This window comes from Cervus elaphus, chromosome 31 (assembly GCF_910594005.1).
Source record: "Cervus elaphus chromosome 31, mCerEla1.1, whole genome shotgun sequence".
In the NCBI taxonomy this organism is placed as follows: domain Eukaryota; kingdom Metazoa; phylum Chordata; class Mammalia; order Artiodactyla; family Cervidae; genus Cervus; species Cervus elaphus.
Window position 1 is genome coordinate 31,893,161 of NC_057845.1, and position 27,205 is coordinate 31,920,365.

Below are 27,205 nucleotides of genomic sequence, written 5' to 3' on the forward strand. Positions count from 1 at the left end.
GAATGAGAAAGACTAGAGATCTCTTCAAGAAAATTAGAGATACCAAGCGAACATTTCATGCAAAGATGGGCTCAATAAAGGACAGAAATGGTATGAACCTAACAGATGTAGAAGATACTAAGAAGAGGTGGCGAGAATACACGGAAGAACAGTACAAAAAAGATCTTCACGACCCAGATAATCACGATGGTGTGATCACTTACCTAGAGCCAGACATCCTGGAATGTGAAGTCCAGTTAACCTTAAGAAGCATCACTACAAACAAAGCCAGTGGAGGTGAAGGAATTCCAGTTGAGCTATTTCAAATCCTGGAAGATGATGCCGTGAAAGTGCTGCACTCAATATGCCAGCCAATTTGGAAAACTCAGCAGTGGCCACAGGACTGGAAAAGGTCAGTTTTCATTCCAACCCCAAAGAAAGGCAATGTCAAATAACACTCAAACTGCCTCATGATTGCACTCATCTCACATGCGTGCAAAGTAATGCTCAAAATTCCCCAAGCCAGGCTTCAGCAATATGCGAATCATGTACTTCCAAATGTTCAAGCTGGTTTTAGAAAAGCAGTAGACGAACCAGAGATCAAATCATCAACATCTGCTGGATCATCTAAAAAGCAAGAGAGTTCAAGAAAAACATCTACTTCTGCTTTATTGACTGTGCCAAAGCCTTTGACTGTGTGGATCATGACAAACTGTGGAAAATTCTTAAAGAGATGGGAATACCAGACCACCTGACCTGCTTCTTGAGAAATCTGTATGCAGGTCATGAAGCAACAGTTAGAATTGGACATGGAACAACAGACTGTTTCCAAATAGGAAAAGGAGTACATCAAGGCTGTATATGTGCCAATATACAGCCTTATTGTCAATATACCTGCTTATTTAAATTATATACAGAGTACATCATGAGAAATGCTGGGCTGGATGAAGAACAAGCTGGAATCAAGATTGCCGGGATAAATATCAATAACCTCAGATATGCAGATAATACCACCCTATGGCAGAAAGTTAAGAACTAAAGAACTTCTTGATGAAAGAGAAAGAAGAGGGTGAAAAAGTTGGCTTAAAGCTCAACATTCAGAAAACTAAGATCATGGCATCTGGTCCAATCATTTCATGGCAAATGATGAAGAACAAGTTGGAATCAAGATTGCCAGGATAAATATCAATAACCTCAGATATGCAGATGATACCACCCTATGGCAGAAAGTTAAGAACTAAAGAACTTCTTGATGAAAGAGAAAGAAGAGGGTGAAAAAGTTGGCTTAAAGCTCAACATTCAGAAAACTAAGATCATGGCATCTGGTCCAATCATTTCATGGCAAATGATGAAGAACAAGTTGGAATCAAGATTGCCAGGATAAATATCAATAACCTCAGATATGCAGATGATACCACCCTATGGCAGAAAGTTAAGAACTAAAGAACTTCTTGATGAAAGAGAAAGAGGAGGGTGAAAAAGTTGGCTTAAAGCTCAACATTCAGAAAACTAAGATCATGGCATCTGGTCCAATCATTTCATGGCAAATGATGAAGAACAAGCTGGAATCAAGATTGCCAGGATAAATATCAATAACCTCAGATATGCAGATGATACCACCCTATGGCAGAAAGTTAAGAACTAAAGAACTTCTTGATGAAAGAGAAAGAGGAGGGTGAAAAAGTTGGCTTAAAGCTCAACATTTAGAAAACTAAGATCATGGCATCTGGTCCCATCATTTCATGGCAAATAGATGGGGAAACAGTGGAAACAATGGCACTCTTTATTTTGGGGGCTTCCAGAATCATTGCATATGATGATTGCAGCCATGAAATTAAAAGAGGCTTGCTCCTTGGAAGAAAATTTATGACCAACCTAGACAGCATATTAAAAAGCAGGGGCATTACTTTGCCAGCATAGGTCTGTCTAGTCAAGGCTATGAATTTTATAGTAGTCATGTATGGGTGTGAGAGTTGGACTGTCAAGAAAGCTTAGCACTGAAGAATTGATGCTTTTTTTTTGAATTTTTTTTCCCTTTATTTATTTATTTTTTCAGTGGGTTTTGTCATACATTGATATGAATCAGCCATAGAGTTACATGTATTCCCCATCCCAATCCCCCCACCCACCTCCCTCTCCACCCGATTCCTCTGGGTCTTCCCAGCGCACCAGGCCCGAGCACTTGTCTCATGCATCCCACCTGGGCTGGTGATCTGTTTCACCATAGATAATATACATGCTGTTCTTTCAAAACATCCCACCCTCACATTCTCCCACAGAGTTCAAAAGTCTGTTCTGTACTTCTGTGTCTCTTTTTCTGTTTTGCATATAGGGTTGTCGTTACCATCTTTCTACATTGCATATATATGTGTTAGTATGCTGTAATGATCTTTATCTTTCTGGCTTACTTCATTCTGTATAATTGGCTCCAGTTTCATCCATCTCATTAGAACTGGTTCAAATGAATTCTTTTTAACGGCTGAGTAATATTCCATGGTGCATATGTACCACAGCTTCCTTATCCATTCATCTGCTGATGGGCATCTAGGTTGCTTCCATGTCCTGGCTATTATAAACAGTGCTGCGATGAATATTGGGGTGCACGTGTCTCTTTCAGATCTGGTTTCCTTGGTGTGTATGCCCAGGAGTGGCATTGCTGGGTCATATGGCACTTCTATTTCCAGTTTTTTAAGAAATCTCCACACTGTTTTCCATAGCAGCTGTACTAGTTTGCATTCCCACCAACAGTGTAAGAGGGTTCCCTTTTCTCCACACCCTCTCCAGCATTTATTGCTTGTAGACTTTTGGATAGCAGCCATCCTGACTGGCGTGTAATGGTACCTCATTGTGGTTTTGATTTGCATTTCTCTGATAATGAGTGATGTTGAGCATCTTTTCATGTGTTTGTTAGCCATCTGTATGTCTTCTTTGGAGAAATGTCTGTTTAGTTCTTTGGCCCATTTTTTGATTTGGTCATTTATTTTTCTGGAATTGAGCTTCAGGAGTTGCTTGTATATTTTTTAGATTAATCCTTTGTCTGTTTCTTCATTTGCTATTATTTTCTCCCAATCTGAGGGCTGTCTTTTCACCCTACTTATAGTTTCCTTTGTTGTGCAAAAACTTTTAAGTTTCATTAGGTCCCATTTGTTTAGTTTTGCTTTTATTTCCAATATTGGTGGTGCTGGGAAAGCTGGTCAACCACTTGTAAAAGAATGAAACTAGAACACTTTCTAACACCATACACAAAAATAAACTCAAAATGGATTAAAGATCTAAATGTAAGACCAGAAACTATAAAACTCCTAGAGGAGAACATAGGCAAAACACTCTCCGAATTGATGCTTTTGAACTGCGGTGTTGGAAAAGACTGTTAATAGTCCCTTGGACAGCAAGGAGATCCAACCAGTCTATCCTAAAGAGATCAGTCCTGAGTGTTCATTGGAAGGACTGATGTTGAAACTAAATCTCCAATACTTTGTCCACCTGATACAAAGAACTGACTCCTTTGAAAAGACCTTGATGCTGGGAAAGAGTGCAGACGGGAGGAAAAAGGGATGACAGAGGATGAGATGGTTCGGTGGCATCACAGACTCAGTGGATGTGAGTTTGGGTAAACTTTGGGAGCTGGTGATAGACAAGGAGGCCTGGGTGCTTCAGTCCAGTGGAGTTGCAAAGGGTCAGACACGACTGAGAGACTGAACTGAACTGTGCTGAATAACTTTAAAAATAAATTTTGAGCAAAAAATAGGAAAACAAAAATGTTTTCATAGCTAATTCACATCACACAAAAGTTCAATTATTATTGTATGCTAACTTATTTTCTTTTGGTATTTATTTAACAGCTTTTATTGAAGGGTCTGTGAATAAGAAAGAGAGAACAAGATATATGTTGCTTATGATATGCTCAATTCTTGGAAGACTAATAATGCATCACAGTGACTAGTAATATATTCATTTGTAATTTACCTGCTCTAAAGAGGAGGGACTTTTTGTATGAGACCAGTAAAGTTTTGCAATGCTTGTATGTGTGTGTGCATGTTTGTGTATCTCCTTTGCTATTTAAGGTTTATATAAGGAGTAGTTTCAATAATTGCGCTAGAGTCTGATGTGCACCCCTTTACCTAGCAAGGTGGAAACAAGGAGAATGCAGGTTCCTTCTAGCTTCAAGTTTTCTCTCAATGGAATAATGAATTTTTCTAGAGTGGGAACCTTAGGACATACGAAAATTGGCAAGTGTCCTATTAGAAGCAAACTGAGAACGCAAGGAATATCTACACTAAATGGAAAAAATAAATAAATCCATCTTGGAAAGTTGATATCAGAGAGTAAAAATATTCTCTTTATTGAATAAAAGTGAGATATTTGTGAAATCATAGTTTCTCCCTCTGGTTGCTGGCTTCGGAAAAATTCATTGGTACATAATCAGCAAGGGCAGGGTAACATTTCAACTGGTTGTAAGAGTACACACCACTGCTGAGTAATTAACAACAGAGTACAGATTGCTAATCTAGCTTCAGCACTAACTGGCTGACCTTAAATTGCATCTTTTCTTTAATGCTATGACTTAAAACATGTAAAGAACATAGAGCAATGTCCAATTAATGTCTTTTTCACAATTGCTACTTCTAAAGTTTTCTAACATCTTACAAGTTTCTATCTCTCCACCAAAACTTTCCCATTTTTTATAAGATGAGCTTGCCATCTAAATCATAGGTTACATATAAATCATTCAACTGGAACTTCTTCAATGCTGTCCGTTCATTTTTCTCCAATTTCTTTTTAATAGAGGAAACATCTCTCATTAAAGATCAATATTTTCATCTAGGTTTTGGGTTTCATACTTTCCACCCTCTTAGGAATATCAGATGATCAGTTATCTATTTTTAACATATTTTCCTCTCAATAATATTCACCATTAAAGCATAATTTTCTCTCTTATTCATTTATTTATTTTTTCTCTCTTATTTAGAAACAAACAAAAAAAAAAATCCCTGAACTCAACAGCTCTCTTAGACTGTCTTTTTAATAACCAGTCTCTTTAATAGTATCACAGAATATCATCATTCTTCATCTCTGCATCTCCACTCAGTGTAATCTATCTTTTCTCCCCTCCCATAAACACACAAACTGTAGTTAAAGACATTAACAGCAACCATATTGTTAAACCCAACATACATTTCCAGTGGTTAGATTATTTTATCTCTCCCCAAACTGAACAGATATAACTGTTTCCTCTTTGTTAGAACCCTTCTTCTACTTCCATGATATTATCTTCTGATAATACATTTTCATAATAATACTTTCCCTACATTTCCAATAATTCATTTTCATCTTATTTATTAGTTTGTTTTTAAACAATATGACCCTTTAGCTAGCCACTAAAAGGTTTTCTCAAGTCTAGATTGTGGACTGAATCAAATGCTTTGGTTTGTAGTCAATCTCTCCCCTACCTACAGGATATTAAAGCTTATATTCAAACAATTTTAAATTTATATATTTCAGTCATGACATTTTTGTTCTATATCTGTGTAGATCTTAATATCTGACTACTAACTATATCTAGTTGTGTATCTAAATGCCCACTTTGGATTCAAAATGTCCTAAACCATATTTATGACTTTCTTTCCCCTCCACTCCACATCTGGTATTCTCCCAATATTTCCAACATCAGTGAACTGCAACGCCAACCATTCTTCCTACTTTCAGGAACTTTAAACCTGCAAGGTATTTGATTCCTATTTTTCTCTTACTCCCAAATTCAGTCTTTCATTCACTTAGTATTTCTTGGATGGCTACTCTTGGCCAATACTAATTTATATTCTAGGGACATAACAGGAAAAATAAGTCTGTATCGCCATGGTGGATCATTTCAATGAGAGGGTGCAGGAAGTAGGAAAAAAAAAAAAACCAGCCAAGAAATAATATGAGAGTTCATGATAGCTATGAAGAAAAATAGAGCAGGTTATATTTGATAGTGAACTATGATTGGCTATTTTATATTAGGTAATCAATGATGGCCATTCTGATAATGTGACTTTTGAACAGCTTTTGAAATTTTGTATGCTGATTTTCTCTCAGACCCATTAATTATCTTCATCTCCACTGTTGTCACACTTATCCAAAGTACAGTTCCTCTCTTGAGGTCTAGTATTAGCTGATAGATTTCTCCTCATTTGCTTTGGACCTCTCTTATCCTACATTTCAAACAGAAGTGAAAGCTATCACTTTATAAACAAGGAAAATGCAAATCTAGGCAAGTCTTCGGACTTTCACACCCAACAATCTCTGCCAGAAATACCTTAAAAATTTTCAACTCAGATATTTAACTTCTAATTTTTCTACATATTAAAACTCACATGAGGCTTGCTACACTCCTTTATAATCATTAACGAATTTGAAAATTTACTTTTTAATAATTTGAATATTCTTTGACTTTTTAATCAGAATAGGACTTCAAGATAGTAAAACACACTTAGATCGCCATGGTATGAGATTTTCATTTCATAATGCAATAATTATTACATATTAGTCTTACAACTGATGTTTGTGACAAAATAAAATGGCATCCATATATTTGAGATGGGACAGAATTTTTAAACTTCTGTTTAAACAAAAATCAACAATAATACTTATCTGCAATCTACATCAACAAGATTTATTTTAATTTACTATCAATTATTTAACTATTTTAACTCTGTAATGTTTATCAAGAGCCTAATACATATATACTCTATACTATTTGCTAGGGAAACATTAAGAACAAGGCAGACAAGGTCCACACCACATACTACATTGGTGAGGGAAACATCCAGAGCACATATTTAAAATACATATATCTTTCAGCTCTGGTTTCCTCAGTGTGTATGCCCAGGAGTGGTATTGCTGGGTCAAATGGCACTTCTATTTCCAGTTTTTTAAGAAATCTCCACACTGTTTTCCATAGTGGCTGTACTAGTTTGCATTCCCACCAACAGTGTAAGAGGGTTCCCTTTTCTTCACACCCTCTCCAGCATTTATTGCTTGTAGACTTTTGGATAGCAGCCATCCTGACTGGTGTGAAATGGTACCTCATTGTGGTTTTGATTTGCATTTCTCTGATAATGAGTGATGTTGAGCATCTTTTCATGTGTTTGTTAGCCATCTGTATGTCTTCTTTGGAGAAATGTCTGTTTAGTTCTTTGGCCCATTTCATCGCAGCACTGTTTATAATAGCCAGGACATGGAAGCAACCTAGATGCCCATCAGCAGATGAATGGATAAGGAAGCTGTGGTACATATGCACCATGGAATATTACTCAGCCGTTAAAAAGAATTCATTTGAACCAGTTCTAATGAGATGGATGAAACTGGAGCCCATTATACAGAGTGAAGTAAGCCAGAAAGATAAAGATCATTACAGCATACTAACACATATATATGGAATTTAGAAAGATGGTAATGATAACCCTATATGCAAAACAGAAAAAGAGACACAGAAGTACAGAACAGACTTTTGGACTCTGTGGGAGAAGGCGAGGGTGGGATGTTTCAAGAGAACAGCATGTATATTATCTATAGTGAAACAGATCACCAGCCCAGGTGGGATGCATGAGACAAGTGCTCGGGCCTGGTGCACTGGGAAGACCCAGAGGAATCGGGTGGAGAGGGAGGTAGGAGGGGGGATCGGGATGGGGAATACACGTAACTCCATGGCTGATTCATGTCAATGTATGACAAAACCCACTGCAATGTTGTGAAGTAATTAGCCTCCAACTAATAAAAATAATTTGAAAAAAAAAATTTTTATTCATAGTTAAAAAAATAAATAAAAAAATAAAATACATAAATCTTTATCCATAAATACATAACATAATTGCACAGTTATAAAAACATAGGCATATGTTATATATAAGCATATGATATAAATATTTATATTCCATATAATGCATAAAATGTTATATGTAAATTATATGTACAGTTTAACCACATATGTGTATATGCATGTGGAATCACATATACATGTAATACATGTATGTATGCATACATGTGCAAGTATATGTTATCAATACTTAATATGATTCTATGATATATAAAAATGAAGGAAGTGCACTCTGGACAGGATGATCAGGAATTACCTCTTAGAGATGACATTTAAAAGGGACTATCATTAATAGGAATGATCCAGTCAAAGAATTATCAGGAAAAGAGTCAGTTCTTGAGGAAGAAAATGGTTTGATGTGTTCCAGGGAGTGACAATGTGCTACTAGAACTAAGTGAACAAAAAAGAACTGAGAACAACCTGAGTCAAGAGAAGTCAGGGGACAGACTTAACATAGGGAGAAGCTTGGAGATTGTCATATATTTAATGGAAAAGCTAACATTATGATTTAAAAATTTAAATCATTTTAAACTATTTAAAAACTATTTAAAATTTTAAACTATTTTAAATACTCATTTTGGTTTATCCAACATAATAGGAATAAAGAAGAGGAAAGAGGGCAAATAGAAGTAATAGTTACAAGAAAATTGTCAAAAGCATGAGAATTAAAAGGAGAGAGCAAATTCAAAATATATTTTGAAGTTAAAATAGGTTGAATAAGAGGAAATAAGGAATAAAAGTCTAGGGTCAGATTTCAAATCTTAATACGATGCATGTATTTAATATTTAGTAGGATTTCTGATGTCTACAAATGAATCAAAATGCTCGGGCAATAACAATACTCTGAGAGGAAGTCTAGAGTTCTCTTTTGTAACTGTTGAGTTTGAAAAGTATTATGAAATTTCCTAGAGAAGAAGATAAAGAAGTCACTGCATATAAACAGTTGAAAGCCAGTGGATAGATCTGACTGGACAAACACATTTGGGAAACATCAGTATATGTTTAAGATGTGGAATAAGATGGAATATTCCTTGTTTTTAAATAAAAATATTTTGTCCAGCTTGACTTAAAAAGTGTTACCATTTTAAACTTTAGTCAAGAAGATATAGTGTGCAAAAGAGTGTGGGGGGGAGCACAGGTAGGACAGGAGGGAAACATAACTGGGAGTATTAGTTCTAGGAATAAAATATGAAATTAGAATATTGTCAATAAGCCAAATTTAAGATGATTAATATCCAAAAATTTGCAGATGACAGAATTTCCTCACTGACCCAGATAAATCTGCATGGCTGGCCTTGTGCCTGGCTGGATTCTTTTACTTTGTGTTCATCTTCAGAACTATAGAGATCAGTCTATAACATCATTTGATTATTTAAGACTCATTCCCTACCCATCTCTTGACAGTCAACTCTATAGAGAAGCTCATCTTTACTCTCCGTGGTCAGTGGCTCACTATTAATAGACGTATAATTCATTTTCCTAATGTTGCAGTAGATTTTTTTTTTTTTAATTAGAAGACTAGAACTAGCAAATAATCACAGATTCACGAACACCAGATTGATGTCTTCTAGGACAACACTTAAAATTGCAAGACAGTATATAAATTATGTCTGCCTTTCTTTTTTACATAAATTTCTAGAAGCCTCACTGATAATCTATTTTTCCTAAAATTTTTATTATTCTTTGTGAATAAAACTTACTTTTTTTTTTTACTACAATAACCAAGTTCTGGGAAGATTAAGTGAAAACTCTGTCTGTTGATTTGAAATTTTGTCCCATAGATATATTTGTCTAGGATTATACTTTTTCTCATAGATTATTTTAAGGAGAGGTGCTCCAGCTTCTATTCTCTCATTATTTTTGCTGATATGCTAATCTTTTCTGGATGTATGTGAAGTCAAGGAAATGGTATCATAGAAACAAGTGAAATCTGAAATTGCACTATGGGTTCGGTATAACATCAGTGCATCCAAACCTTTATTTTATAAAATGTCATTTGATTTTTCAGTGGATTAAACCTATCAAACAAACTAGTAACTATACCTCACATAGATGTGGTCACAATCAACAGGAAAAAAGTATCCCTACAAGAACAAGTGCTATGCACTCAGTAAAACCAAGTGAATAGCTCCCAGATGAGGGAAATTCCAAAGAATCCTTAAAATTAAACAAGCAGAGTTAAAGGTCAACACTTCTACAACAATGGGATTCCCAGGTGGCTCAGTGGTAAACAATCCACCTGACAAAGCAGAAGATGCAGGAGACACGTGTTCCACTCCTCCATTGGGAAGACCCCCTGGAGCAGGAAATGGTAATCCACTCCAGCATCCTTGCCTGGAAATCCCATGGACAGAAGAGCCTGGCAGGATACAATCTGTGGGGTCCCAAAGAGTCAGACAGTTTGTCGCACGTAAGCCCAAACTACAGCAATGCTTACTAAATGAGAATTTGTGAAATGAGAAAAGTTTTCAAATCTCAATTAGTGTTGCACTTTCCAAAGCAACTAAATATATGTTATAAAATAAAGAACAATAGACAGTGTTTATTAAATTAGAAATTAGTCTTTAAGACCCTTAATTTTTTATCAAAAATTCAATACTGTCTAAACACATTACTTTAATACCCCTCATATATTGTCAAATGCCCCACATATAACAAAATTAAAGATCTGGAAAATATATTGATAGGTCATAACAATATATTTATTAGCAAAGGGACTGATTTTAATTACATATATCTTTCATCAGAAATTTCATAACCACAGGTACAAATAATGCAATTGCATAGAACAAATTTACTGCCTGATATGCAGGTGGTATTTATATGGTTTATAAGGTAAAATAAATATTAAAAGCAAAATAAATAAATAAATCATAAGAAAAAAGATCAACATTTATTTCAGACTGCAAAACAGAACTGGGACATGAGTGGGACAGGGCTAAAGACAGAGCAGGCTATGAGAAAGATATATGGAATTTTAATTATGTGCCATACACTATGCTATTTCAGCAAGCATTCTCTCATTCACAATTTAGTGAATTCAGAAGAATTCAAAGAAGGAAGAGAGGGAGGGCTGACAAGATGGGCACAAACAGTTGTTCCCAGACAGCAGCCTTTACGCTCTAAAAGAATCTGGTGAAACAGAAGGAGGCCTCCTCTTCCCAAGTGCCTCTATTCCACAAATGATTACCAACTGGCTCCTACATCCCAGGCTGATTGCTAAGTGCTGGGATATATAGGTAAGAGAGACCTGGTTCCTTTACTCATAAATCACGTGGGAGGAAAACTCAAAAGTGACAGTTAAGGCACTTCCTGAATTGGGAAACTGGTCAGAATAAACTAGTTCTTGCAGGATGTCAGTGTATATACTGCGAGGGTCCCCAACAAAATAACTGAAATGGTACACACAAATAAACACACACAGATAATTTTGTAAACACTGCCAAGGCACACTGGAAGAAAGCCACTAGTGAAGTGAGAGCAAGACCCCTGTTTTTTTTTTTTTAAGTGAGAGTTTAAGTGGCTTTCACCCTGGGGTTAACTGTATCCAGGGACCAAAGGCTTTTGAGTTGATGTTTGAACACAGGGAAGCAGAGACAGGGCAGAAAATCTAAAGAAACCTGCTATAAAACTTCACATTCAAAAACAGTATACCCTCAGGGTTGAAAGGTTCTACAAAGACCTAAATGAACTTCTAGAATTAACACCAAAAAAAGATGTCCTCTTCATTATAGGGGATTGGGATGAAAAAGTAGGAAGTCAAGAGATACCTGGAGTAAGAGGCAAATTTGGCCTTGGAGTACAAAATGAAATAGGGCAAAGGCTAACAGAGTTCTGCCAAGAGAAAGCACTAGTCATAGCAAACACCCTCTTCCAACAACACAAGAGGAGACTCTACACATGGACTTGACCAGATGGTCAATACCAATTTCAGATTGATTATATTTTTTGCAGCTAAAATGGAGGAGCTCTATTCAGTCAGCAAAAACAAGACCAGGAACCGACATTGGATCAGATCACTAATTCTTTATTCCCAAATTCAGACTTAAATTGAAGAAAGTAGGGAAAACCACTAGACCATTCAGGTATGACCTAAGTCAAATCTCTTATGATTATATAGAGGAAGTGACAAATAGATTCAAGAGAAATAAATTCAAGAGATATGATAGACAGAGAGCCTGAAGAACTATTCACGGAGGTTTGTGACATGGTACAGGAGTCAGTGATCAAGACCATAACCAAGAATAAGAAATGCAGCAAGGCAAAATGGCTGTCCAACAAGGCCTTGCAAATAGCTGAGAAAAGAAAATAAGCTAAAGGCAAAGGAAAAAAGGAAAGACACACCCATTTGAATACAAACTAGCATTTGTTATTCAAAGAATAGCAAAGACAGATAAGAAAGCCTTCCTCAGTGATCAATGCAGAGAAAAAGAGGAAGACAGTAGAACTGGAAAGCCTAAAGATATTTCCAAGAACATTAGCGATACCAAGGGAACATTTCATGCAAAGATGGGCATAATAAAAGACAGAAATGGTATGGACATAACAGAAGCAGAAGATATTAAGAAGAGGTGGCAAGAATACACAGTTCAGTTCAGTTCACTTCAGCCGCTCAGACGTGTCTGACTCTTTGCGACCCCATAAATGGCAGCACGCCAGGCCTCCCTGTCCATTACCAACTCCCGGAGTTTACCCAAACTCATGTCCATCGAGTCGGTGATGCTATCCAGCGATCTCATCCTCTGTCATCCCCTTCTCCTGCTCCTGCCCCCAGTCCCTCCCAGCATCAAGGTCTTTTAAAATGAGTCAACTCTTCGCATGAGGTAGCCAAAGTATTGGAGCTTCAGCATCAGTCCTTCCAATGAATGCCCAGGACTGATCTCCTTTAGGATGAACTGGTTGGATATCCTTGCAGTCCAAGGGACTCTCAAGGGTCTTCTCCAACACCACAGTTCAAAAGCATCAATTCTTCAGTGCTCAGCTTTCTTCACAGTCCAACTCTCATATCCATACATGACCATTGGAAAAACCATAGCCTTGACTAGACAGACCTTTGTTGGCAAAGTAATGTCTCTGCTTTTTAATATGCTATCTAGGTTGGTTATAACTTTCCTTCCAAGGAGTAAGTGTCTTTTAATTTCATGGCTGCAATCACCATCTGCAGTAATTTTGAAGCCCAAAAAAATAGTCTGTTACTGATTCCACTATTTCCACATCTATTTCCTATGAAGTGATGGGACCAGATGCCATGATCTTAGTTTTCTGAATATTGAACTTTAAGCCAACTTTTTCACTCTCCTCTTTCACAGTAAACTATACAAAAAAAGATCTTCATGACCCAGATAACCATGACGGTGTGATCACTCACCTAGAGCAAGACTTCCTGGAATGCTAAGTCAAGTGGGCCTTAGGAAGCATCACACGAACAAAACTAGTGGAGATGATGGAATTCCAGTTGAGCTATTTCAAATCCTAAAAGATGATGCTGTGAAAGTGCTGCACTCAATATGCCAGCCAATTTGGAAAACTCAGCAGTGGCCACAGGACTGGAAAAGGTCAGTTTTCATTCCAATCCCAAAGAAAGGCAATGTCAAAGAATATTCAAGCTACCACACAATTGCACTCATCTCACATGCTAGCAAAGTAATGCTCAAAATTCTCCAAGCCAGGTTTAAGCAATACATGAACAGTGAACTTCCAGATGTTCAAGCTGGTTTTACAAAAGGCAGATGAACCAGAGATGAAATTGCCAACATCTGTTGGATCATCAAAAAAGGAAGAGAATACTAGAAAAACATCTACTTCTGCTTTATTGACTATGCCAAAGCCTTTGACTGTGTGGATCACAACAAACTGTGGAAAATTCTGAAAGCAATGGGAATACCACATTACCTGACCTGCCTGTTGAGAAACCTGTATGTAGGTCAGGAAGCAACAATTAGAACTGGACATGGAACAACAACTGGTTCCAAATAAGAAAAGGAGTACATCAATGATGTATATTATCACCCTGCTTATTTAACTTATATGCAGAGTATATCATGAGAAATGCTGGGCTGGAAGTAGCACAAGCTGCAATCAAGATTGCTGGGAGAAATATCAATAACCTCAGATATGCAGATGACACCACTCTTATGGCAGAAAGTGAAGAAGAACTAAAGAGCCTCTTGATGAAATTGAAAGAGGATAGTGAAAACTTTGGCTTAAAGCTCAACATTCAGAAAACTAAGATCATGGCTTCTGGTCCCATCACCTCATGGGAAATAGATGGGGAAGACAGGGGAAACAGTGGCTGACTTTATTTGTCAGGGCTCCAAAATCACTACAGATGGTGATTGCAGCCATGAGATTAAAAGATGCTTACTCCTTGGAAGGAAAGTTACGACCAAGCTAGATAGCATATTAAAAAGCAGAGACGTTACTTTGCCAACAAAGGTCCATCTAGTCAAGGCTATGGTTTTTCCAGTAGTCATGTATGGATGTGAGAGTTGGAGTATAAAGAAAGCTGAGCACTGAAGAACTGATGCTTTTGAACTGTGGTGTTGGAGAAGACTCATGAGAGTCTCTTGGACTGCAAAGAGATCCAACCAGTCTATCCTAAAGGAAATCAGTCCTGGGTGTTCATTGGAAGGACTGATGTTGAACCTGAAACTCCAATATTTTGGCCACCTGATGCAAAGAGCTGACTCATTTGAAAAACCCTGATGCTGGGAAAGATTGAGGGCAGGAGGAGAAGGGGATGACAGATGGTTTGATTGCATCACCGACTCGATGGACATGAGTTTGGGTAAACTCTGGGAGATGGTGATGGACAGGGAGGCCTGGCGTGCTGTGGTTCATGGAGTCGGGAAGAGTCGGATACAACTGAGTGACTGAACTGAACTGATGGTTGCACAAGAACTTATAACTACTTTATCCCCCTACTCATTCTATGTTTCCTTTATATTCAGCAAGCATTTTGGCTTGTTTGGTTCTTTGTGCATTAGACTAATCCAAAACTGTATCCCTGAAGGATGCAAGCCACTCTCAGATCTGCCTCTATTGTAATTTTACTTTGTTGATCACATGGCAGGATTTCCTTGTTCGCTCAGTGGTAAAGAATCTGCCTGCAATGCAGGAGGTGAGATACAAGTTTGTCCTTGAGTCAGAAGGATCCCCTGGAGAAGGAAATGGCAGCCCACTCCAGCATTCTTGCCTCAGAAATCCCATGGACAGAGGAGCCTGGTGGGCTACAGTCCATGGGGTGGCAAAAGAGTCAGACATGACTTAGCAACTAAACAACAATGTCAACAACAATTACAGGGCAGGGCAGTACTCAGAGGGCCCCAAGTTATCATCTGAGTGGTTTCTATGATTAAAACTCATTCTGTCCCCAGAACTCCTTCAGGAGATACGCCAACTATAATACATTTTTTTGTGAATATACTTTTTATTTGCTTTCACAATGGAATTGCTACATTACCCACATTCAATAATTTTAAATATCTAAAAAGACCTAATTTTCTTGAAATTCTATTTGAGATATAATCTAAATTCCTTATGCTGCAACTTATGTTCACTTCTTCTAGGCAGTTTCAGAAGAATTAGAGAATATAGTATAACATTCTCTGTATAATTGTCTGTCATATTCTTAAGAGATAATTCTAACTTATCTCTTGGTTTCCCAGCCTTTGGGCTAAATAATTACAGTCCCTTTAACCTTCTTTTTGAGGTCATATTCTTAATCCTTTAATCATTTAGGAACTCTCTTTTAATCCTCTGTAAATTCCCTTTTAAGTTACAGAGGCAAAACGAAATGTGGTATCCATGAAAGGTTTTTAAGCATGCTGCGTTGCTGAGTATAATGGGAGATTTATCTCATGGTATCAACACATTCTTCTTCTCACCATGACCAGTATTGCACTGTTTTTATAACTAAGGAATGACATTGTGCACTCATGTTCATCTTGTTATTTCATCTTGTTACCCACTGCTAATGAATAGTTCCCATTGGGATTATGAACTGGAGAACCGAAGATGTCACTTCATAGGATCAAATGTGAATTATACATTCACAATAAAAGAATAATCATGCAAATCCAGTGACCTTCCTCAATAATGAAATGACTATCAGTTATAGCTTACTCTGGATATATTATCTACCAGTGTGGGAGTCTGAGGTTCACGTTATCGTCTATGACTATAATAAAAGATCTGGGCAGCCCAATGTGGAGCAGAAAGAGATGGGTGGATTAATTTTAAATTAAGCAGTATGCTTCTAACATATGCCTGAAAGTAATCCTGTGCTACTCAAACACTCAAACTAAAAATTATATTGTTAAGATAACAGTTTTATAATATTTTTATCACCAAAAGTAGAAACATGTATGCAACCTGCTTATGAATTCTCTCAAAAGCTTCCTACACAGAGGTTCCCAAATGCCAGTCAGGACAGAGTCAAAAGGCTACACAAAAATTATCTAAGACCTTTTCTTGTTTGTTTTAAAATTTTACTTCTTGAAAAAATCATAGTATCTCAAGAAGTTTAGGAAATATACCAGGTATAATGCAGACTTTACCCAGCCTCACACAAAATTAATATCTAGCATCACTACAGTGTGGGCTTCCCAGGGTGCACAGTGGTAAAGAATCCACATGCCAATGCAGGAGACACAGTTTTGATTCCTGGGTCAGGAAGATCTTCTAGAGTGGGATAGAGCCACCCACTCCAGTATTTTTGTCTGGACAACTCCACAGACAGAGCAAAATGGCAGGCTACAGTCCATGGGGTCACAAGGAGTTGAACATGACTGACTGAGCATGCACGGACACATCACTAGAAGGTATCAAAACCAGGAAATTGAAGTTGATACACTCCAGGCAGCTTAATCTGATTTAGCCTGTTATACATGCCTTAGTGTATATAAGGCATGTGTGCACACACGTGTGCATGCACACACAAACACACCTTTTGCAATTTTTTCATCTGTGTAGCTTCTTATAATCTTTACCACAATCAAGACACTTAACTGCATCCAGGACAAGCCCTATTCATGCTACTCCTTTCCAGCTACATTCTCTTCTCCTACTGTCTGTCTCTAAACTTTAGCAATTACTATTTAGCAAACAGTATTTGCTAAAATTATTAGTATTTAGCAAATGTTAATCTATCCTCCATATGTTAAATTATTCTACTTTATATATGTTGTATAAGTTAAATCATAAAGTATGCATACTTTTAAAAATAGGATTCCGGTGCCTCAGAACCAAGAGATTTTGATTAAGTAGATCTGAAATAAAAGAATGGAATTCACATTTTTAAAAGTTATTAAAGGATTTTAGCAGTCCACTTAGTGTAGATACCACTAGGATAACTGGCAAATGACAGAATTAAGGGTCTAATGAGTAAGATTCATTCATAATATTTTGGGTAGTTATATAATATTAAGTATCCAGAGAAGATGTTGCAGATATCACTTCACAAGCTGCTGGGAAAATTCTCAAATATAGGATTTTTACATGCAATATAATAAAATCATAATTTAATTCATAGTTCATTCTAACACATTATATGAACAAAATAATTTAAAAATTTCAGCCTGTTCATTTGAAATTGTTTGTTGGGAATTACTAATGTAAAATACTAAAGTTCAATCCTTACATATCCTCGAAATTAATGGAGAACCTTTATAAATCAACCCTTAAAACTTATAACAAAACAGAGATACAAAAATATTAACATATACCTAAAGGTCAAACACGGGAGAAGGCAATGGCAACCCACTCCAGTACTCTTGCCTGGAAGATCCCATGGACGGAGGAGCCTGGTAGGCGGCAGTCCATGGGGTTGCTGGGAGGATGCTACTGAGTGTCTTCACTTTCACATTTCACTTTCATGCACTGGAGAAGGAAATGGCAACCCACTCCAGTGTTCTTGCCTGGAGAATCCCAGGGACCGGGGAGCCTGGTGGGCTGCTGTCTATGGGGTCGCACAGAGTCGGACACGACTGAAGCGACTTAGCAGCAGCAGCAAAGGTCAAACACTTGCAGGTGACGAAATTGTCTATAGAGAAAATTCGAAAACACCTGCAAATAACTCAATTAAGTTCATCAAAGTGCAGAATATAATAATCGATGTACAAAATTAATTGTATTTGTATATTCTGCTCATGCAAAGAGTTGACTCATTGGAAAAGACCCTGATGCTGGGAGGGATTGGGGGCAGGAGGAGAAGGGGATGACAGAGGATGAGATGACTGGGTGGCATCACCGACTCGATGGACATGAGTTTGAGTAAACTCCGGGAGTTGGTGATGGACAGGGAGGCCTGGCGTGCTGCGATTCATGGGGTCGCAAAGAATCGGACACGACTGAGCGACTGAACTGACTGACTGAACTGATTCTGCAATGAACATATATAAACAAAAGTTGAATATACAATGCTGCTGCTGCTGCTAAGTCACTTCAGTCGTGTCCGACTCTGTGCGACGCCATAGACGGACGGCAGCCCACCAGGCTCCCCCATCCCTGGGATTCTCCAGGCAAGAACACTGGAGTGGGGTGTCATTGCCTTCTCCGTGAGTATACAATACTACTCACTTAATTCAAAAACAAGAAAATACACAAAATTCTAACAAATCATGTACAGAAATACTATATACTGAAAATTACAAAATAGTGTTGAAGGAAGTAAAAGATGACCTAAGTAAATGGAAAGTTATATTGTCAATTGAAAGTCTCTAAAGAGAAAAGACATTAATTCTTCCCCCATCAGTATTCAAGCAATATTATGTAAACATTGATAAGATTATTCTAAAAGTAATCACGAAAAGGAAAGGAACTAAAATTACTTAAAAAATTTAAAAAAAAGGAAAAAGAAAAAGTGGGAAGAATCACTATAATTTTAAGATTTACACATAGTTGAAGTAATCAAGAATGTGTGGTACAGGTGGATGAATAGACACACAGATTAATGGAAAAAAATAAAAAGCTATATGTGTATACACACCAAGTATGGCCAACTGATTTTATGCTATGGAGCAAAAGCAGGTCAAAGGAAGAAGTCTTGTCTTTTCAACAAATGATGTTAAAACGATAGGATACCCATATTCAGAAAAGAGAAAAGAGAGAGGAAAAAAAAAAAGAAAAACACTAAGAGAGAGTGAGAACATAGGGAAGAGAGAAGAGAAAAGAAAAAAAGAACTTCACCCTAAAAGTTTACACATTTTACAGTGTGACCTTTGCAACCTTACACATTTGCAAATATGAACTCAAAATGAATTGCAGATGTAAATGTAAATCTTAAATATACAAAAATGTAATGGAAAATAGACTAGAAACACTTAAAGACCAAGGTTTGGTGAAAACTTCTTAGTCATAACAGTCTATAACCAAATATACAATTAAAAAAAAAAAAAAGAAAATGTGATAAATTGGATTTCATTTAAAATATAATTTTCCCCAATGAAAAAGAGTCTACCAAAAGAATGAAAATAAGATGTACATATTGGAAGAAAATATACTCAAATCACATGATAAAAGACTTGAAGTTAGAATATACAAATGATTCTCAAAATGGAGCTTTTTTAAAAAATCAAATAAGTCTATTAGATTTTATTGGTAGAAATGATATTGAAAATAATAATAAAAAAATTATAATCTTGCACTTCCTAAGAGCAACAAACAGCACTCTTGCTTAGAATACTGTTTCCAATAATCAATTAATTGAAAATAAATTTGATAAATCACATACTAATACTTGAATGGACAAAAAATGATTTTGTAGAGAGGAAAGCCAGAAACATAATCAATCAAGATATTACATTCATAAGAAACTAAAATGTATTATGTTTAGCATATGGTACAAATATTGTAATTTTGATGATACACTTCTCATATATCACTATTTTGCTGCATTTTATAGATAATAATATGACTTTAGAGAAAAATGAAGAAATGTATAGGTAAAATATGGTGGCAGTTAAAAAGAGAGAGAGATTATAATCTACTGAATGTATCAGAGAAGGATTGATGAAGTAGGAGAAATTGGGAATGTGCTAAAGAAGATAAACTTGATATTAGAAAAATGAGAGCAAAGCTATAAACATAAGAAAAGATTGTGGGAAGGGTTACAGGACTCATGAAAGTAAAATCAGAAAGGTGATTTGGAGTCTAATTGTTGAGTGTCTGAAAAACAAGTCAATTTCTTTTAGTCTTATTCTGTAGACAATGGGAGTTCAGCAGAGGTTTTCTACAATAAGCTGTTTATAAGACCAATTTTAGAAAAGATTGATTTAGTAACTGTGTGCATAATGAATTGGAGGACATAGAGATTAATAATAGCTCAACAGAAAGCAAATTTGATCATTCAGAAATTAAAAAATGAAGATTTAAACTAGGATGTTGGATGCAATAATAAATTGATGATAAATGAAACAGTAAGAGCTATGCAGATTAGCTAGGGAGTAGAAAAAAATCTCTGATGGAAAAAAAAAAAAATCTCTGATGATAGTAGATCTCTGTCCAGATAAGAACTGTCAAAATGCAGGACTGAAAAGCAAAACATTGTTATAATAGAAGAATAAAAGGACCTACTATATACCACTGAGAACTGTGCAATGTTATGTGGCACCCTTATTAGAAGAGGAATTTAGGGGAAATTTGGTACATATGGCTGAGTAACTGTGCTGTGCGTCTGAAAAGATCATAATTGTTAATTGGCTATACTCCAATATAAACTAAAAAGTTGATTTCAAAAAGATCAGTGCATAGTGATAAAATGGAAATAGTAAATATGGACTGATCTTTCAAGAAGTTTTATGACTAAAAGAGAATGAATAGTTGAAGAGTTGACTAAAAGATTTTATCAGGATAGGAGAGACAAGTTAGAAAAGTAAACAGGAAGCTTCAGTGGAGATTGGCTACCCACTCCAGTATTCTGGCCTGGAGAATCCCATGGACTGTATAGTCCATGGGGTTGAAAAAAGTCGGACACGACTTTCATTTTTCACTTTCAGTAGAGATGGAGAGAATGAAATGCCAGGAAGAAAGTGATGTACAAAAGCAAAACTTTTAAGAAAGGAGATAGTTTTGAAGACCCAGCAGAGTGACTTGTCTTGGATAGAATAAATGATAAATATTCTACTGAGATGACAGAACAGGATATCAAGATCCCATAAACTTTGTGAGAAAAAATGATATGTGGACTCCTACCAGACTGTGTCAATATTATCAAATAAATGGGGTATTAATTAGACAAAATTGCAGGTGTGAGGTCAAGAGCTCAATGAAGTTAAAAAAGGTTTAAATAAAATCACTTTGTAGGGGGGTGGAGGAAACTGTAGAGTAGATTTCCATTAAAGTTTCCCACCCCCACCCCAAATCCTGAATTAAAGTGTAATATACTCAAGATAAAATATCATATACTGTAATCTGCTCCATAATATTGAAAGCCTATCACATTGCAAAGAAATATGATACAGTCAATATATAATAAAGTGGAATTATATTCCTATTTTTCTATCCCAACTCTTAAATATAATTCTAAAGTGCAAGTCACACTGAAAAATATATAGTTACAATACTAAATTTTTGCATTATACTTGAACCCATTCATGCAATACTGACACTTTCCAATAAATCTACCATTTAAAGATCTCATGAGACGGTGTCACCCTTGCTTAATTTCTGAGGGATCAGTGAAACTTTTTTATCCTATGAAACTTTTCTTTATCTCAGTGTTCTGAGAAGTTCTAGGGAACTCCTTTGGTGACAGTAGAAGCAAATTATTTCTAAGAGTTTCCCACATATAGTGAATTTGATTTCATATTGATTTCCCTATAGATCATCTGTAATTTAATATAAATGGATTTGCTTGAGCTAAATTATAGCTTCCAAATGAGTGTGCTATAGGAAAATGCATTTGTATATTGCTTCATTTTGGTTCAACCTCACAAGTATATCTTCTTACTTATATTCTTGGCATCTCCCAATCAGAGAACAAGCCGTAAAAGTATGTTTTCTTAGTTGTATTGCTTCACCGTTTTTCTCAGATATACCCACAGCTGCATTTCAGTTTTATTTCATTTGGGAAAAGGTAAAAATGCCAAAGAAAGAACAGGCTGGAACAAAAGAACAAATAGAATAAACAGATAAATTGAGAAAATTATTCAAATGAGTCATTTCGCATTCTTACATAGTCTTAACTATAAGAATTTTGTCCCTTTGTCTTAACTGTAATAATGCCATTGGTCAGATACATGTCTTTTATTCAACATATTTTGTAAAGACTAAGAAAAGCAAACATAACATTATGTTAAGAAGAGCAAAATCAGTAATAGAGCCTACCGAAAGTTTATTGCAATGTCTAGATATCTTAATCTTCCTGATACATCTTCCAAAGAGAAGACTGTTAGATATATTCCATGGTGAACTTCCATATGTATAAGAAAATATTTTTCTCATTCTAACATTAACCAAATAAATAATAAATTTGATAAAACAGTTCAGTTCACTTCAGTTGTTCAGTCATGTCTGACTCTTTGCAAGCCTGTGGACTGCAGCAGACCAGGCTTCTGTGTCCATCACCAGCTCCCAGAGTTTACTCAAACTCAAGTCCATCGAGTCGGTGATGCCATCCAACCATCTCAACATCTGTTGTCCCCTTCTCACCCCACGTTAATAATTCCCACCATCACAGACTTTTCGGTTGAGTCAGTCTAACACATCAGATGGCCAAAGTATTGGAGTTTGTTTCAGCATCAGTTCTTCCAATGAATATTCAGGACTGATTTCCTTTAGGATGGACTGGTTGGATCTCCTTGCAGTCCAAGGGACTCTCAAGAGTCTTCCAATACCACAGTTCAAAAGCATCAATTCTTCGGGGCTCAGATTTCATTACAGTCGAACACACATCCATACATGACTACTGGAAAAACCATAGCTTTGATTAGATAGACCTTTGTTGGCAAAGTAATGTCTCTGCTTTTCAATATGCTGTCTAGCTTGATCATAACTTTTCTTCCAAATAGCAAGTGTATTTTAATTTCATGGCTGAAGTCAAGATCTGCAGTGATTTTGAGGCCAAAAAAATAAAGGCTGTCACTGTCCATTGTTTCCCCATCTATTTGCCATAAAGTGATGGGACCAGATACCATGATTTTAGTTTTTTGAATGTTGAGTTTTAAGTCAACATTTTCACTCTCCTCTTTCACTTTTTCAAGAGGTTCTTTAGTTCTTCTTCACTTTCTGCCTTAAGTATGGGATCATCTACATATCTAAAGTTACTGTTATTGCTCCCAGCAATTTTTATTCCAGCCTGTGCTTCATCCACTCTAGCATTTCTCAGGATGCACTGTGCATATGAGTTAAATAAACTGGGTGACAATATACAGCCTTGACGTACTCCTTTCCCTACTTGGAACCAGTCTGTTGTTCCATGTCTAATTCTAACTGTTGCTTCTTGACCTGCATACAGATTTCTCAGGAGGCAGGTCAGGTGGTCTTGTATTCCCATCTCTTTCAGAATTTTCCAGTTTATTCTGAGCCACACAGTCAAAGGCTTTGATGTAAACAATAATGCAGAAGTAGATGTTTTTCTGGAACTCTCTTGCCTTTTTGACAGATGTTGGCAATTTGATCTCTGGTTCCTCTGCCTTTTGTAAAACCAGCTTGAACATCTGGAAATTCACAGTTCGTGTACTGATGAAGCCTGGCTTGGAGAATTTTGAGCATTACTTTGCTAGTGTGTGAGATGAGTGCGAATGCGTGGTAGTTTGAACATTCTTTGGTATTGCCTTTCTTTGGGATTGAAATGAAAACTGACCTTTTCCAGTCCTGTGACCACTGCTGAGTAATCGATTTGCTGGCATATTGAGTGCATCATTTTCACAGCATCATCATTTAGGGCTTGGAATAACTCAACAGGAATTCCATCTCCTCCACTAGCTTTGTTCGTAGTGATGCTTCCTAAGGCTCACTTGACTTCACATTCCAGGATATCTGGCTCTAGGTGAGTGATCACACTATCATGGTTATCTGGGTCATGAAGATCTTTTTTGTATAGTTCTGCTATGTATTGTTGCCACCTCTTCTTAATATCTTCTGCTTCTGTTAGGTCCACAGCATTTCTGTCATTTATTGTGCCCATCTTTGCATGAAATACCTAATGCATGGTATCTCTAATTGTCTTGAAGAGATCTCTAGTCTTTCTCATTATATTGTTTTCCTCTATTTCTTTGTGTTGAATACTAAGGAAGCCTTCTGTATTTCACCTTGCCATTCTTTGAAACTCTGCATTCAAATCGGTATATCTTTCCTTTTCTCTTTGCCTTTTGATTCTCTTCTTTTCATTATTTGTAAGGCCTCCTCAGACAACCATTTTGCCCATTTGCATTTCTTTTTCTTGGGCATGGTCTTGATCACTGCCTCCTGTACAATGTCACAAACCTACGTCCATAGTTCTTCAGGTACTCTGTCTATCAGATCTAATCTCTTGAATCCATTTGTCACTTTCACTGTATAATATAAGGATTTGATTTCAGTCATACCTGAATGGTCTAGTGGTTTTCCCTACTTTCTTCAATTTAAGTCTGAATTTGGCAATAAGGAGTTCATGATCTGAGCCACCTTTAGCTCCTGGTCTTGTTTTTGCTGACTGTATATAGCTTCTTCATCTTTGGCTGCAAAGAATAGAATCAGTCTCATTTCATTAATGACCTTCTGTTGTTGATGTCCATGTGTAGAGTCTTCTCTTGTGTTGTTGGAAGAGGGAGTTTGCTATGACCATTCTCTTGGCAAGATTCTATTAGCCTTTGCCCTGCTTCATTCTGTACTCCAAGGCCAAATTTTCCTGTTACCACATGTGTTTCTTGACTTCCTGCTTTTGCATTCCAGTCTCCTATAATGAGAATGACATCTTTTTTGGGAGTTATTTCTAGAAGGTCTTGTAGGTTCTTGTAGGTTCTTGAAGGTTCTATGTAGGTCTTCATAGAACCATTCAACTCAGCTTCTTCAGCATTACTGGTTGGGGCATAGACTTGATTTACCGTGATATTGAATGGTTTGCCCTGGAAACAAACAGGGATCAGTCTGTCGTTTTTGAGATTGCTTCCAAGTACTGCACTTCAGACCCTTTTGTTGATTATGATGGCTACTCTATTTCTTCTTAGGGATTCTTGCCCAGAGTAATAGATATAATGGTTATCTGAGGTAAATTCACCCATTCTAATCCATTTTAGTTTGCTGATTCCTAAAATGCCAATGTTCACTCTTGCTATCTCCCATTTGACCACTTCCAACTTGCCTTGATTTCTGGACCTAACATTCCAGGCTCCTATGTAATATTGCTCTTTACAGCATCAAACTTTATTTCCATCACCAGTCATCTTCACAACTGGGTGCTGTTTTTGCTCTGGCTCTATCTCTTCATTTTTTCAAGAAAGCAGGTTGAACAGATAAGCACCTCACTAAGAATTATAAATAATTAAAATTCATAAAAGATCTATGTCAATTACTTATGACATATATGTCAATTACTTATGATTAAAATCACAGACCCTAAATCCACAAATATAAATAATCTCTATCAAATGGTTTTCCACACTATTTAAAACAAAGTACTGCAAATGGAAGGTACCTGTGGGGGAAAACATACAATTTTAGGGCTAGAATGAGAAAGAGGAGAAAGAAAAATCATTAAAACCAAGCATGAGCATAATTTCAAACAGAAAGGTGGGGTATATACTGATTCTCAGTGTCCAAGGTGAGAGTGTCAATAGTGATGGAAGGCTACAAGCAGTATCAAGATAGAGGTACTCAGGGGGTAAAAAATTTGAAGAACAGATATTCAATAGACTAAAAAGTGCAGGAGGAATTAAGGAAGAGATACTATAAATCCTGTGAAGAAAATATAGCTTTATTTATGTATACAAATTGTCTAAAATACTCTAGTAAAATAATTATTGAGTGGCGAGTGGCGGCTGCGGGGAGCTACCCCACGTCCAAGGTCAGGACTTGCGTCAGAGTGGAGATATCCCACGTCCAAGATAAGCAGCAGTGGCTGTGCTTTGCTGGAGCAGCTCTGAAGAGGTGCCCCACATCCAAGGTAAGAGAAATCTCAGTAAGATGGTAGGTGCTAAGAGAGGGCATAAGAGAGCAGACATTGTACAGGAGACAGGGAGCAAGACCATCCCCAGGAAAAAGAAATGGAAAAAACCAAACTGGCTGTCTGAGGATGCTTTACAAATAGCTGTGAAAAGAAGAAGAGTGAAAAGCAAAGGAGAAAAGGAGAGATATATCCATTTGAATGCAGAGTTCCAAAGAATAGCCAGGAGAGATAAGAAAGCCTTCCTCAGTGATCAGTGCAAAGAAATAAAGGAAAACAACAGAATGGAAAAGACTAGAGATCGCTTCAAGAAAATTAGAGATACAAGGGAATATTTCATGCAAAGATGGGCTCAATAAAGGACAGAAATGGCATGGACCTAACAGAAGCAGAAGATATTAAGAAGAGGTGGCAAGAATACACAGAAGAACTATACAAAAATCATCTTCACGACCCAGATAATCACAATGGTGTGATCACTCATCTAGAGCCATATATCCTGGAATGTGAAGTCAAGTGGGCCTTAGGAAGCATCACTACAAACAAAGCTAGTGGAGGTGATGGAATTCCAGCTGAGCTATTTCAAATCCTAACAGATGATGATATGAAAGTGCTGCACTCAATATGCAAGCAAATTTGGAAAACTCAGCAGTGGACATGGGGCTGGAAAAGGTCAGTTTTCATTCCAATCCCAAAGAAAGGCAATGTCAAAGAATGCTCAAGCTACCACACAATTGCACTCATCTCATATACCAGCAAAGTAATGCTCAAAATTCTCCAAGCCAGGCTTCAGTAATAGGTGAACCATGAACTTCCAGATGTTCAAGCTGGTTTTAGAAAAGGCACAGGAACCAGAGATCAAATTGCCAACATCTGAGGGATCATCAAAAAGCAAAAGAGTTCCAGAAAAACATCTATTTCTGTTTTATTGACTATGACAAAGCCTTTGACTGTGTGGATCACAATAAACTATGGAACATTCTGAAAGAGATGGGAATACCAGACCACCTGACCTGCATCTTGAGAATCTATATGCAGGTCAGGAAGCAACAGTTAGAACTGGACATGGAACAACAAACTAGATAGAAAAAGGAGTATGTCAAGGCTATATATTGTCACCCTGCTTATTTGACTTATATGCAGAGTACACCATGAGAAACACTGGACTGGATGAAGCACAAGCTGGAATCAAGATTGCCAGGAGAAATATCAATAACCTCAGATATGCAGATGACATCACCCTTATGGCAGAAAGTGAAGTAAAACTAAAGAGCCTCCTAATGAAA